The following is a 16,326-nucleotide window of genomic DNA, read 5'->3' on the forward strand; positions in this document are numbered from 1 at the left end:
AAAAACATAGGCTTTCTCAACAGGGAAGAACATTGGGGCTATGACTATTCTGTCAAAAATAAATGCTGTCCAAACTACGATTGGAAGATTGGAAGGCTGCCCACAGCTGATCCATGCAGCTGCACTTCCACAGGGAGGTCAGTCATCAGTGGTACAAGCTCAGGACTAGACAAATTTGCAAGCCATGCAAGAAAATTTATGAAATCCAGGTGAAAGAAACACTAGCAACTCTGCTAGACTGAGCAGCTGGGGTCCTTTAAAAGCACACATATGTGTGCACACATATACAGGTATACACTTGTTCAAATGGCAACAAAGGCCAAAGTGGAATAAATTAATAAATGAACGAATGCCAACCAAGAGGCCATAGTACAAAGAAGCTCATATTGTGCAGCCTAGAGACAAAGACAGATGGAACACAGCACTATCCAGACTCAAGTGTCTGCTGTACAGAAAGTCCAGCTATTGTAACCAGCCTCTGGTGAGTATTATAGCATATGGGGCTGGGATACTATTTAGATAGCTCCCACACATAATTGCCTTGTTCTGATTTCAGTAGACTTGTCCATATATTGGAAGACATTGTTTCAATTACCTGTCAATATTTTTATACCTGTGAGTCCCACATGCAATGTTCTTAAATTACTATGCATCTGTCAATCAAAACAGTCAAAATTATTCATAGAACTAAAAAAATTATAAAGCAATTCTTAAGAATGCTATAAATAGGCATGTGCAATGAAACATAATGATCCCAATTATGTGAGTCCAATGAAACATGAAAAACTGGTAAAATGAAACAACTTAAAAGTGTCCCCTGATTATTATCAATACTATTTTATATAAGTATTTTAGATACTTGACCACTAAACTAGTCACAAGCAGTGACCTTTCAAATACAGCAGACCACAGGATTATGTGATATTCTATAAGAATGTTAGAAGACCCTTAAGTGAATCAATATTTCTAAAATTATTCTACCAGCACAGCATAGAAATATATATATATATATATGGATCAAAAAAACTTTGGTGGTTTTAAAATATCTATACATTATTTTTTAATGTAAAAATATATTTTTTCTTTTTATTCTATGAAAAATAACACAAACTTTCATAACCAAATAATGAGAATGCCAATAATTACATTATAATCCATTATCTTCAAAGTAGTTACTCAATACAAGACATAAGCCAAAAAGATGCTTAGAAAAAAGAAGCAAACATATAACACAAGCTTTCTTTTCAACAAACTACAGTAAACTTTCAGTATAAATAAAACAAATTAGCATATATATTGAAATGTTTTTAATTTTACATACAATAGAGTACGTAATTTGGAGAAACATGTGAACTTCCTACTTCCTATTTATCTCTGTCATGGATTAAAAACTGGCGGTCAACTTAACATCAGCAGAATTAAATCAGTATGACACTGCATGTAGATGGCCCACCTGAGGAAAGTTGCCAGTATAAAAGGAGACGTGGAGAGGAGGAGTGTGGCATTGTGGGTTCTCTAAGTGTTGCTGTTGTGAGCCATTGGTTCTCCTAGAGGAGCTCGTCGTGACTAGTTTCCCCAATATGAGTTCAACCATTACCATCAGAGGAGTTCAAGAGCTTGTCACTGAGAGTGGCTGTGGTTCGCTTTGCATTGAGCATGGCTTCCTGGCTCCAGAGGGGAAGATGTGTGCTGTTTAATCTCCAGGAGAAGCTTATCATGTTGGCTTCCTGATGTGCACTCAATTGTTCTCATTGTCAAAGGATTTCTTTGTCACTAAGGATGATACTTTTCAGGGCAGTCCTGGTCCTTATTTTGAACATGACTTCTGACTACAATGTAGAACCCTCAACCTGCCAGTACAGCTCCTTCACCGGCTGACTTTCTACCTTCCACCACTGACCTTTGGGCCTTCCCAGGGCAGTTCCATAAAACAGACTGGTGTGAGTCCTTCCTGTGGGCTCTAGACCAGTTGGACTCGTGGGAGTCATTTTACAAAACCCAGAAAGCAAACTAAGAAATTACAAACAGAAACTTAAAACCTGTGGAAAATGATTAAGAGAACAAACCTACAAATAATCAGTTTGATGACAGAGCCAAGGTGAATAGTAAAAGCACAGAAAAATCTATTAATTGAAGTAAAAATTTTGGAAATGAGAGATATCCAGGTAGAGGAGACATGATGTTACAGTTTAGATTAAGAATGACCACCTCCATCAAAGCTCAGCGGGCAGGGCCCTCCTGTGCTTGGAAGCAGCTGCATCCTGGAGGTGCTGTACTTGGCTTGCTGCTGGTTAGATGCGGATGCCAGGGAATGGGACCTGAAAGGGTGTGTTCTTGTCCTGGCCTCTCCCTTCACTCTCCACCTCCTGGTTACCATGACATGGTGAGCATCTTCACTCTGTGGCAGGACCTTTTCCACCATAGTGTATTTGAGCCTGCAAATCAACTGGAACTTCCAAAACTGACAGCCAAAATTAACCTCTTCTCTGTTAAGCTGCAGGTTTTGGGTACTTTGTCCCAATGATGAAGAAAATAACTAAAACAGATTTTAGCAACAGGAGGAATGAGACCATTGCCAAGACTACACTTGATCATGTGGCTTAAAAGCCTTTGGAACTTGTTCACAAGAGGAGTTCACAATGGTATGGAGATGACGACAGGAAAAGCCCTAAATGCTATGAGCTCAGGTTAATGAGAAATTCTGATTGGAGCTCAAAAGACCAGAATGCTCACAGAAATGCAAACGGAAAAGTCCAGACCCAGGAGCTGGAAACTAAGACTCCATGGAAAGCTGGACTCAAGACCATGTGTGTTAGGTTCTGACAGAAAATTTGTCTACATTTTGTTCATGTTCTGAGACTTTTCAAGAGACTGAGATTAAAGATAGTGGACTAATGAATCTGGAAGAAGAAATTTCAAAATAAAGCTACATTCAGGCTGTGACATTGGTACTGCTGAGGGCTTTTATTGAGGTTTGTACTAAAATGGGAAGCAAAAAATTTCATTCAAAAGTTTTTTTAGTTTCACCAGAAAGGAAGTACCTACAAAGTTGGAACATAGAAGAACATCTTTGCTGAAAAGATTATCATTAAAAAGGACAATAGCAAAGATACTTTGAGGGTGTCTCAGAAATCAGGAGGACACTGCCCTTCCCAGACTGAAGGGTACAAGAATGAAGTGAAAAGGCTTTGTGAGAAGAAAGCCCTTTGCTCCAACAGGCCACTTAGAGGACTAAGTCCCACAATTCAACCATGCAGGCATTCAGAGGCCGCTGCAGCCATGATCCAAGGACCCAGGCTGGTGTGCTAGAGCATCACCATGCATCTGGCAGCATCTGCGTGGTGATGGTTTTATAGACTTGCAAAACACAAGAGTTATGGAGCCAGGGAATTTTCCACTCAGATTTCCAAAGAAGGCCTGGGAAACAAAGCAGTGTGTCCCTGACAGGGTAGTACATAGCTGTGAGAGTACAGCAGAGACTCCAGAAAGTTAGAGATGATAAAAATGTGAAATAGCTGGTGTTAAATTTTTGGTGACTCTTACATTAAATATATTTACATAAAAAGATCCACCTGAGTCATTTGAGAGGCCACAGGCAAAATGTTATGCTTTGGATCAAGAATGACCCCTCAAAACTCTTATGTGATCAGACACGGGCCTTTGCCTTTGGGAAGGTAATTGACTTGGATCTGTTTACAGACTTGCACTGGTTTCCAATTATCTCTTCCTTGTCTTATTTTCCTTACAGAACCTTTACTTTTATGAGATGATGTTTCAGAAGTAAAGATTTTCAGAATACACAACTTCCCATAATCATAGAAATGTTTTATTAATTATTCATAATATATAATAATATATATAATATAGTATACCGTGACTGGACTCTTGTACATTTTTTAAGAAGTAGTACAAAAGGGAAGGGAAGGAGAAAAAGGAAAGGAGAAAGTGGGGAAGGAAGAAAGGGAATGAAGAGAAAAACTTTGTACTTCATTTTGCATCAGTGATAGTTTCTAGTGAAAAATACTAAATGCAAAGAAAAACAATCTTCAATATTCTTATTTTATGCCATATATTTTGATTATCTAAAATATATAAAAAATGGCCTTTGTTCAGCTAGACACTAAAAATCTAAACATAGCAGAGAACTAAAGTTATCAATTACAAGAGTGCACTGATCTAAATAAATTTGGGATGAAATATTTGCATAAACTCCAGAGAGGATATAGAAATGTACACAATGAAGGAAATAATTCTCCCACCATTTTAGATACATAGTAGGATTCAGCAAATAAGTAAAGTGTTAATTTCTGTGAAACAAGTGAGATACAAATAGACAGGGGATGTTACAGAAAAGCTATGGAGCACTGGAAGCAAAGATTCCAAAGTACCAATCAGTACATTTAATGCCTAACTCTAGCTCTTAGGTCCCAATACCATTTCTGACTAGAATAAACCAGGGTGAAAGGTCAATTCTAGGGATGGAAAAGAAAAATTATAACATGAATCTTCTATATCTTGTCACCAAACAAAAAAAATTTCAGAAAAAAAAAAAGATGGAAGTACATAAAAAGAACACAGAAGCTTGTTTGAAGGTGTTCCCATTGGAAAAATATGAGAAAATTAGTTAGGAGCCAGAGATACAGCTCAGAGGCACAGTGCAAGCCTGGCAAACACAAGGTCCTAAGTTCAATTCTCAGTACCAAAAAAAGAAAATTTGTTGATTGTAATGAATACAAACCATTGAAAAATAGCCTTGAATTTGCTTATTTTCTGAATGTGATCAGCACTAAAGAAATTAGTATTTATCTTCAAAAGATATTAATTTCATTTGGTACAAGTAATATCATTAAAAATTATAAGCTGTTAAATGAAATGCAAAATTATAAGTTAAAATAATAACCTTAAAATAGGTTCCGTTTTTGATCATTCTTGAACATATCAGAAATAAAGTTGCCTCGTATATGCAAAAATGTATTTTCAATTCATAAATTATCCTGTACTTACACTGAAAAATAATTGTGGAGCTGAGTTAAATGGTTTTTTACTTTTCCATGTGTATTATGTCTGCATATCCAACTGTTAAATGAATTGAGGATACTGTAGTAAAACAGAAAGCTTATGATGTGAAGACTATGTAAAATGTACAGTGCTCTATTATCAATAAGCCTAGCATACAATGGTTAGACCCTGAAGATTTGTTAAGAAATAGCTCCTACTGGAATTATCTAAGCCTAAAGAACACGTTGGGAGTAGAAAAATCACTACAAAAAGAATTGAATCAGCATCTGTTTACTATGTATTTTTTTTACATCAAAAAAGATTTTTTCATATCTCTTAGGTATCCAGCATACCAGTTTCTATACTGAAAGAATAAAGACTGTGTGTATGTATACAGATGAGTGTTACACTTGTTCCTTTGAATTATTATAGCCTTGTGATAAGATTAAAAGGTCATAAAAATAAAGATTTTATAAAGGAGAGAGGCCATTGGGGATGGCACAGAAAGACATTCTGTAGTATTCTATACTCCCTGACCCTTCTACAGTCAGAGAATAACTGTCATCCAAACAGCTGCCCCACAATCAGTGTGACAGTTGGCCAAAGTGCTATCTTCTGAAAAGACAGAAATCATTCTAAATTCCTTCAGCTTGAAACCTTTCAATTACTCCCCATTTCCCAGAGCATAACACCAGGCTGCTCAGATTTCCAAGACTAAGCGCCTGCTCTTACCACTTCCACTCTTTCATTAACATTTTATGTACTTTTTGTGATAGTTACCTGCTGTGCCTACTTCAGTAAGAAACAGCCAACTAAGTTGGATCAGCATAGTCCTGGGTGTTGCCGAATGGATTTACTGCAGACAGAAGACCTGCACTGGGTGTGAGTGGTACCAACCAATCGGCTTACCGCCTGAACTCAAGGCTTTTTACAGCCCTTTTGCACTCTTCCATACCAGACTCGGTGGCTACTATAAGCCTATCTTGCAAATCCTAATATATTTATATATCGTTTTTAAATGTTTCTCGAGTGAGCACTGACTGATACAGCAACCAAACCCAGGTACATGCAATTTCAAGAATATGCCATGCATATATTTGTCTCCGAGTCTTTACACATGGTCTCCCTTGTATTTTCACCACTCTTCACAATTTGTTTTGGACAACTATTACCCATCCCTCAGCTTAGCTTAGCTGCCACTCTACAATGAAGTTAAATGTCCTTCCCACATATTCCTAGGATACACTCCATGCTTTTTCTCCTTCCTCATTGTGGCTGCAGAGACCGCGAGAGCAGATACTCTCATTCAACATCATATTTCAGTGCCTTGAACTGAACTGTTCAGAATCCAATACAGGTTTATTGCAGAAAGAAATCACCTAAAAATAATTTCTCAAAATTAGTTACTTTGGCACCTGGATGCAATGGCATAGATCTACAATCCCAGCAACCTGATAGGCTCAGACAGGATGATCATAAATTCAAGGCTGGGCCAGGGGTTTAGCTCAGCAGCATAATTGGCTGCCTGGCAAGCACAAGTTTGATCCCCAGTACAAGAAAGAAAGAAAAAAGAAAAGAAATCCAAGCTATCCAGGGTAACTTAGAGAGACCCTGCCTCAAAATGAAAAAATAAGGGCAGCGCATACATACAGTGCTAAAGTGCTTGCTTAAAATGCACAAGGTCCTAGGTTCAAGTCCCAATATCTTGGTAAGCTAATTTTATAACTTCCTGTTTACATAGTGTACCTACATCATAGAAGGTGATGGCTACTGTAGAGACATAAATTCAGAGAAAGGCACTGTCTAACCACATGCAAAAAAATTGTGTGTGTGTGCCTATTATCTAACTATCCTCATCTCTCATGGTTTTATTTCAACAGTTAAAGATATTTATGGGGAAAGTTTTTTAATTATATATAAAATATATAGAGAGATACAGATATATGACTTTAAGAAGTTGAATTTTTCCCAGCAAATCATAGCACAGCACTCATGTTTAAAGATATTAAAGATAAATTACTAAGAGCAAGTAATTTTCATGACAATTAAGTACTAGGCAATGAGAACTATAAGTTTATTTTTAACCAAGAATTTATTTTTTTCTTAAAATTGATTTTTTTAAACACTGCCTCGTTATGCAGTCAGGCTACCTAAACTCACGATGTCACCCAGACTGACCACATACTCTCACCAATCTTCCTGCCTCAACCTCCCAAATGCTAAGATTATAGGCATGTACCCCAACACCCAGCTTAAAAGCAGTATCTTTCAATCTGTTCTCAGAAGTATCTGAAGATCCCCTAGAGGCCTAAGAGCTACAGGGCCAGGCACTGAGCAGACCTCTGGCCCCAAATTCCATCAGAGCCACTGCTTTTATCTCTTTTTCTCTCAATCTCTCTACCCCCCCTACCCCCCGCCGTGTGTCTGTTAACAATGGAATCCCAAGCAAGATTTTCTTTAAAGAAGGTTCCACCACATTAAAATAAGAAAAAAAGATTAAAAATCCAATGCCTTTAAGAATCAATGGTACGTTAAGGTTTGCTATATAATTCAACCCCAAATATCTTCCTTATTTCTTGATTAAATTCATATCTGTGAGGTTTATAGGTCATTATTTGTGACAAAATGAGAAATACCATTTGAATGCAGCAATATCCTGGTAGAGAAAAAAGAAGATGGGTTTTGAAGAGTATATTTACTAGGGGCTGGAGATTTGGCTCAGCGGCATAAATGCCTGCCTTGCAAGCAGGCAGTCGTGAGTTCGATCCCTGGTACCAATAAAAACGAAAAAGACAAAAAAAAAAAAAATTCCATAAAGAATATATTTACTCTCTGGTGCAGCTATTACTAAATTTATTTATCTTATTATGTTTAATGGCATTATTTATGCACCAATCCTCAAGTTAACGATTCATAACAAAGAACAGCAAAATAATTTAATTGAACAACAGAAAAGCCCACTGTAAAAGCCAGCTGCTGCTGTTTCATATATTGTAGACAAATATTCTATCTCACTTTCCTAGTTTCTTAGTAAAAAGGTCACTGTAAACAGAAAGATCCACCAAACTCACATTTAAGTAGCAGTTTCAGCTACTTTGCAATCAGCAAACTGAAACCAGGGGTGCCTCATCACTCATTGTTCAGAAGACCTGAGGGAGAACGCAGACTGCTGGTGAGCACACTGAGGAGTGATGAGTTTCAATGGCATCTCTCGGACAGAAACCTTTCGCCATCCCAAGTTAACACAGTGTGGAATCGCGGAAAGGGACTCACTCGGAAGTCAGGGGAATGAATGCAATCAAGGCCCAGTTCTGTCACTTAAATTAGGTGAATCCAAAAGGTGAACTGTATAATGAGGCCTACTAAGTTCCTCTTCGAGGAAGAGATAAAACCCAGATATTTGTTGGCTATGTTCTACACATACTGTATGTCCATTCTCCCTGTATGTTCACATCTCATTCTTTTCTCTAGAGAAATTTCTTAGAATTTTGCTAAGCATCTGCAAATGCTATATAAATGTATCTGGACTGCCTAACTGTACATATGATTTATATTACTACTTGGTTACAATACTGGTAGAAAAAAATGTGCTATGATTGTGTAAGATACTTCACTCACAGATTGGAAAGGAGAAAATTACTGACCAGGTTTGATTGACAGCCAGCAATCCATATGATAGAAGCACCTTCATGCACGTAAAACTGCCATAAGAACCCAGCACCCTTTCCCTTTTAGGGCTACACTTTGTCTTCTACCTACATTCAGTACCAAATTAGAAAGTAGAGACTTGCTTCAAGTGTAAGCAATGCCAAAAAGTATGTGATTAACTTCATCTATCTAAACAGACTAAGGTTCTTTGCTCCAACTCTGGATGATTCTGAGTCTAACGTCATGTCTTTGCACGTCATAATGTGCTCCAGCATCCTCATCATCACTGGGCTCATGCTGCAAGACCATCCTGACTTCTGCTGCAAGATCATCACATTCATAAAACTATGTTTACGTCTTCTTATGATGACACTGTTAAATTTCATTTCTGATATGAAATTACTTAATATCTGTGATCATTTATTAAAAACACATGTTAAGTACATAGCAGAGTAGCATGGTAAAAGGCATATTTGGGAAAGTTTCTAATACACTGTACTCATGCTTTTAAGAACAAAAATATATGACTCCATTTGCAAATAAGCACCAACAAGCCAATAAACAAAACTCTATTTTTAATACAAACCACCAAAAAATGTTATTTTCATCTTAATCAACAGCTTAGTAGCCCTGAGAATAATCCTGATACCTCCCATTTTGTAAGAAATTTATTTTTATTGTCTCATCAACATCAAATGATATTAGTGTCACAATGGCTATTACAGCAAATGGCTTAGAAAGAAAATCCAGTAACAATTTTGATAGGTTGTAGTGAATATATGAGCTAGATAAAAATATATGAGCCATAGAGAAATTTGAAGCAATTTAAATTAATATCTATCAGTTTTAAATAATGAAGCGTTTTAGAACCTAATGTAGCTTTATTCTGCAGAAAGACTCAGTGTATCACCCAAAGACCTTTCCCTAGCCACGTAATTTGTCATCCTACTAATTAAAGAAGCAATTTTATCTTTTCATATCAAGCAAAAACAACCATAATCAAGTCACACATGAAAAATCAGTTTTTAAAGTGGGCGGTAGGTAACACAATCTTTCAGGAAATATTTAAAATGTTCTTTTTCCTAGGTGAAAATTATATCAATGTTTCACTACATTTCAGATACTAACTTCAGTACAAATATTAAACAGTCATATAAAAACTTCTGATTAATGTACAGTGAGATTTTTGTATCATTTTCATAAAGATAGTGATTAGCCATTAACAAAATCAGTCAAAAGGGCCGGGATTTCGTTCAGTGGCATAAGCACTTGCCTGGCAAGCACAAGGTCGTGAGTTTGATCCCCAATACCAAAAAACGAAAGTCAAAATTATTCTTCCACGGTTATGATCAAATCTACAAACTCTAAAGAAAACATTAATTAGGAAAAGAAAAATTATTAATGAACAATTTTATTGTAAAACCAATGAAAAAACTTCAGAGTAGTAAAAGAATATTTTGTGTTATCTAAAATATTACTTCACAATGTTAAAGATAGTAAAATGAAATATTTCATAGCCAGGTGTAGTAGCACACACCTGTAATCCCAGCACGTGAGAGACTGAGGCAGGAGGATCACCAGTTCAAGGCCAGCCTGAGCTATACAGGGAGTTCAAGGCCAGCATGAATTACAGAGCAAAACCTTGTCTTAAAAAAAAAAAAAAATTATTCTCATTACTTCATTTTACTCCCTCATTTATCCTGTTTTTATTCCCATCCTTAAAAGTATAAACTATTGCTCAGATTGTTTAAGTAATGTTCCTAAGGTCACACAAAGAGTAAATACCAGAGTTGAACCCATATTATTTGATCTGTAGTCCATATATTTAAGGCCTATTACAGCTGTCTCCCAGTTATTCACCTCTCCCAGTAAATTCCACCACTCCAATAAACACAGGGCAAAATGAGTTATTGATTTCATAACTGCTACTGCAGTATTCATGTGCAACTTAACTGAAAAAATGTAGCGGATAGACAACTCAATCCACTATGTAAAATGTAAACATTCATGTCTCCTTTAAATGAGAAAGGAGTAGAGAAGTACTAAATCTATATGCAACATCAATTAATGGGAAAATATAATTAGTGCTGACTTTGAATTTAACAGGTACTGAAGCCCCTTATTATCATGCTGTCCTTTCAGCCCTCTCAATTGCCTTGTAGAAATTAAAATTTCAGTGCTGAAACAAAAGCTGAAATTATGCGCATCAGAAAACATTGTGTCCTTTTCCAATTTCCCTTCTACACTTATTACCTGAATCTTTAAACATTCAAGTAGGAGTCTGAGCAATTCAACTATATGTATAAAATGTAAAATGGGAAATGTCAGAAAATCAACATGACCTTTGAAGTGAAAGTTTTCTCACAACCACTTACTTAATACTAGAAAAACATCTTCCAGTGTTTAAAGCATAATTTTCATGTGTAACATTTTCAGCAACTATAAAAGCAAATACAGACCAAAGTACTTAAAAATCAAATACATTTTAAAAGTCAAAGTTCAATTAAGCTTAAGCTACTACTTTTTCTGTAGTAGTTACATTACTTCTTAAATATTCACAGCCATATTAATGTGTTATTCTCCAATACAAACTGATGTAACCATCACTACCCTCTACATCACTTGCTGCAATTAGCAGCACCTATTAGTATAACAAAATAACCTTCAATTTGCCCATATTAATATAAGAACAAAAATGTGTATTGTTTACCTGGGGACAGAGCAGTGCCAACAGTGGCAGAGCACTTGCCTAGGGGTACAATATCTTAAGTTTGATTCCTAGAACTGCAAAAAAAATACAAAACAACGTGTGAATATTGTATATGGGGTATGTGTGTGTATGCACATTATCTCTCAGGGTCAAGACCATTAATTAATCCATGATACTCACCTCAAGATGTTTTCTAACCAGCCAGACTCAGTCAAAAATGCTTTGTGTATGCACATGGTACTAGGGAGTGAACTCAGGGTCTTTATACTGAGTTACTTACTGGCATTTTTTTTTCTTTTCTTTTCTTTTTTTCTTCCTTTTTCTTTTGGTTTGTTTGCTTGCTTGCTTGCTTGCTTGCTTGTTGTTTTGAGACAGGGTCTTGATAAGTTGACAAATTGCCCAAACTGGGTGTGTATGATCCTCTTTTCTTAGTTTCTCAGAGTGCTGGGATTATAGGTATATCCCACCAGGCCCAGTTCAAAAACACTTGTAACAAATGTAAAAATTAAATAGTTGATACCATAAAATTAAATTTCATATAAAAAATGTTCTTTTAGATCAAATTATAATTTGATAAAAGTAAAAGATATGTAAGTTAAAACCAACAGATATTTCCTCCAAACAAAATCCTACTCAATGGACCACTTAACATACTTTTTAAATTCCAAAATCAAACAGCAATACTTGAAATATGTCCTTCTTCCTCCCTTTAACTACTTTATTTTAAATAAAAGCTTAAAAAAATAATTTTCTGACTTTTTTTCTGTATCTTTTCCCAGCAAGAGAGAAAAACTAACAACACAAATGAACTCTGAATGTACTCCAGCCCGTTTATTAAATAATAGGGGTGCACAATGCCTATTGGCTTAAATACCTGAGAACTCAGAGAAGAAAAGACCAAGGAAACAAACTGAGCAATCTAATACCTGGCTAAGGGGCTAATTTTATCGTTAAAATTGAGTACAGTTCCTATCAACTCTGAATTCAGCCCATTTTTCTTTAATGCAAAGACAAAAAGAGCAAGGTTATAGCATAAAGAGACAATCAGTAAAATATCAACAAAGAAACCAAATTAGATAGGTCACCTGTCACAGAGAAAATCAGTAAGTTCCAATGAATTTAGGAGTTCCAAATATATTTAGAAGAAAACTCTGAAATAAAATGTCTTCAGCTTTTTGTGCATTCCACATATTTCACTAGCTGGAAAAATCAAAGAAAAGATGGCAGATGGCAAAGCAGACCCATGCTTACTGCAACAGAACAGCAACACAAGATGAGAGCTCTTAGGAATAAGATTCATTAAACATATACAGAAACAATGTATGTGGGCTTTTTACTGGGAAAGGAATGTACCTGTGTGTAAAAATGGCAAAACTGGTACAGTAAGAAAAAAAACAGAGAACTAAAGATGTCCCAAAGTACTTCATAACCCAAAGAAAACAAAAATGAGATGAATTCAAGGAGGAAAGAGACCAAAAAAAATCCAAGTAAGACAAAAACGCCAATGCTCTTTCCCATTCTGAGAGAAACAAAATAAAGTACTGAGGTAGGATAGCAGAAATAAAGATAGATGAAAAGAAGACAAGAAAAATCTTAAGTGAAAATTGTACTTTTCAGAAATCTACAATTTCTGGAACCTTCTCAAAGTTAACCAAGGTGACTCACGTCATTCCCTTGGTTAAATTAAGACTCCTTTCCATCCAGACCCACCACCTTCAAAATTTCCCAAGGACACAGTAAGTCCATAAACTGGTTTAAATTTTTTTTAAAAGTAGAAGAGGAATCTGATCCTAAAAAAAATAAAAGGGACAGGCTGAGATAATTCAAAGAAAGCTTAACTTATTCATCTTAGAAGAAAAAATAAATAACCTAGGCTAGTGCCTGTGAAACAAGCCTGTACTTTCCTCAGGAGTGGGCCCCCTTTTCCTGAGAGACAAATGTTCCGAGTTCCAGCAGTGGGCCAGTGCCTGCCTCTTCTCTCTCTCTCTCTCTCTCTCTCTCTCTCTCTCTCCTTCTGTCTCTCTGTAGCTTGCACTCTATTTCTTGGAGTGTGCACTTTTAAATTTCTGCCTAATAAGTCCCTTATACCTCATACTGAAACATCTTGAAAATTCATTTACCATGACAATTGTCAGTACATCTGCAAATATTCTACAAGTTGGCTAGGCTAGGGCTCCCCTCTTCACTTCCTAGACCCTGTCTGGTGAAAGCACAACACCAAGAACAAAATATGTGAGTCAGCACAGAAAAAATAAAATAGGTACAAAGGAGAAAGGAAAAATCTTATCCTGAAATTGTACTTTCAAGAAGACTGCACCTTCAAAACAGAAAGTTACTCAGTCATCCAACATGTGCCCTCCATAGGCTGTTTATGCTTCTCAGGCTTTGAGGTTCTGTATGTTTGTTTGGTTTTTTGGCTTTTGGTTTTTATTTATTCTTGCAAGCTCATCACACACAAAGTCCCTTAAAGATGCTACACATTCAGGAAGAATCTTAGTTGATAAGGTAAACAAAAATCTGATCTTAAAATAGAGAAACAGATTCAAAGGTTTCAAGGATGTTTTTAGACAAAACATCTTAAATAATCCATCTTTAAAACAGGCCAGTTAGGACATGGGCCCTGCCTTTGGTACTGAGAAACCAGACACAACATGTTGATATGAAATCCAAACCACTTGCTTGAACCCCAACCCCACGGCCTATATCCATCAGACAGCAGAGAAGTTCTTCCACCTAACATGAGCAAGAACACGCCTCAGCTTGGGCAATTTCCATTGCCTGGGGTGAACAACAGAGCAACAACAGAGGGAACTTTACAAACCCATTCACCCTAAAGCTAGGAGAAAGAAATCATGACTTATATTTAGATTAAAGCAGTTTTGTTAGATCAAACAAATAATACAGCAGCCTAAATGAATCCGTCATAACACAGTATTTTTTATATCTTTATTTCTTCTCTTTCTTTCATTGATTTAGGGGAATTGGCATTTTTTCTCCCTTTTTATTTTTCTCTTCTTTCAACATTTTTCCGTATCTTTCATTTCCTGTACTATATTTTGCAATCTTTTTCTTTCATTTCTAGTCACTCTTTTCTGCAACTATTTTCTAGTACTATTAATTTCCTTTTTTTCCTTCATAGGTTTTCTTTTCTCACTTTTCTCTCCTCCTTCTCATCTTTCTCAATATTTAAAGATTCTTTAAATATTACTTTTTTCATTCTCTGGTTCTCTACCTCTCTGCATTTAACAGTATAACTATTAAGCTTTATCAAGCTTTGGATAGTTAACTAACTCTATGCTATTATTGTTGAATATTGTTTTATTATTAGTGGAGATAAAGTTGTTCCACCTAGTAGATATATACTGGTCAGTGTTTGGTTTTTCTTCCAACTTTAGGACTCTTTTCTATAGTTAAGGATTAAGAGTATGTCAACATCCAATTTGTCTTTGTTGATTTTATTACTACAGCCAAACTGACATAGTTGTTGCAATTAAATGGTTTTTCTCTGGAAGCCAATACCTGGAGTGACTTTATGTCATTATCAATACTGTGGTCCATTCCTGAAGAACCAGGTATTGGGACAAATACACTGCAGCATTTCCACTGTGGACTAACTAATGTGCCATTTGCAACAGCCAGTTAAAATGAATCAGCATAGTTCTGAGTGTGCCAAAATAGTGTGATATAATGCAAAAATGAATTTTTCCTTATTATTTTTCTTATCTTCATATAATTTTAATTAAAAAGCATGTCTCAATATTTCTTTGTTGTCATGTCAGATTATGAGTGAATTTTACTGGAGTGGAATACCAGCCTCCTGAGAACTGGGACCATGTCCCTTTGTATCTCCAGGAATATAGCTCCCCTAATGGTTTCTATTTTTAGTTTGTTGGGTTATAATTTAGATCATTTCTCATGTTTCTTTGATATAGAAACGGGATCCAAAATTCCCCTCAATGCTCCAGATATTTCTCCAAAGTTGACCCTGGCATTCTCTGGTTGGAAACATTGTATGTGACAAAACTTGAAGGCCTACCAACAGCATAAAAAAGAGAAATGGAGGAAAAGGTGGGTGCTACTGATTCTCCTGGAGAAGCCTGTTATGTTGGCTTTCCTGATATGAACTCAGCTGTCCTCATCATTAAAGGAGCTTGGGACATAACTGTTGCTGAGGATGGATACAGTTCATTTCAGAGGAGCTCTGGTCCTTATTTTGAGCATTGCTTGTTGGCTCCAGTGCAGATCCTTCAGCCTGCTGGCACACATCCTTCACCCCGCTAGACTTTATAGCTTCTAATACTGACCTTTGAGACTTTCCAGTGCAGATCTTTCATACAGAATTGCACTAACGTGTTGTCCTGAGCTCTAGGCCTCCAGCTGAGCTGGACTTGTTGAAGACATTGACATGGGCTCAAGGTCTTCAGCTGGTTTTGTACAAGGCATTACTGTGGGATCCAGGCCTTCAGTTGGACTTTTTGGGTTGCTAGTGTATAGACAGATTTCCCAACACTGTTTTGCATTTGACTCTTTGGGTGAATATTGGGCATCACAAGAAGCAGCAAGTTTCCACCTTCTACAGCCTCAAAATTGCCAAACTGAAAGATCTTGCTTTAAGCAAGCCACAGAGGACCATATTCTAGAATGACAGTGGCATAGAGAATTTGTTCCTCAGAATCAGATTTAGAGTGCTCAACAATCCAGGCACTCAACCCCTACAGGCAAGAGAAGTCTGTTTACTGCTCCAACTGGCCGCAGATCTTGGCATCATCCATGTGGTGCTGATTTGAGGTACATGCAGAATGCAAGAGTTGTGGGGTTAAGGTGGCTTCCATTCCAATTTCACAAAGCTTGAAAGCACAGACAGTGTGCCCCTGAGAGGGTAGTGTGTGAAGCTATGTGAAGTCAGAAGTGCAGTGGAAACCTCAGAAGCTTGGAAAAGCCAGGAATATGAGTCATCTAAGGAAAGTTAC

The 16,326-nt window shown here is 36.6% G+C and overlaps 1 protein-coding gene across 4 annotated transcripts in view; it reads right to left on the minus strand.

Moving 5' to 3' along the window:
* The window catches only part of Immp2l (inner mitochondrial membrane peptidase subunit 2), an 878,014-nt gene that overhangs the window by 840,362 nt on the left and 21,326 nt on the right, over positions 1 to 16,326 (minus strand). For 2 of the 4 annotated variants that reach the window (XM_063238763.1, XM_063238766.1), the window contains exon 1: positions 8,070 to 8,147. The exons of the other annotated variants lie outside the window; for them this stretch is intronic. The gene's annotated coding sequence lies outside the window, so the exon portion shown is untranslated. Of the gene's footprint in view, positions 1 to 8,069; positions 8,148 to 16,326 lie in introns of those variants that run through there. 4 annotated transcript variants of the gene reach the window in all.

The sequence above is a fragment of the Cavia porcellus genome, unplaced genomic scaffold (assembly GCF_034190915.1).
Source record: "Cavia porcellus strain 051 isolate PalLab524CR breed Dunkin Hartley unplaced genomic scaffold, mCavPor4.1 scaffold_2, whole genome shotgun sequence".
Taxonomy (NCBI): domain Eukaryota; kingdom Metazoa; phylum Chordata; class Mammalia; order Rodentia; family Caviidae; genus Cavia; species Cavia porcellus.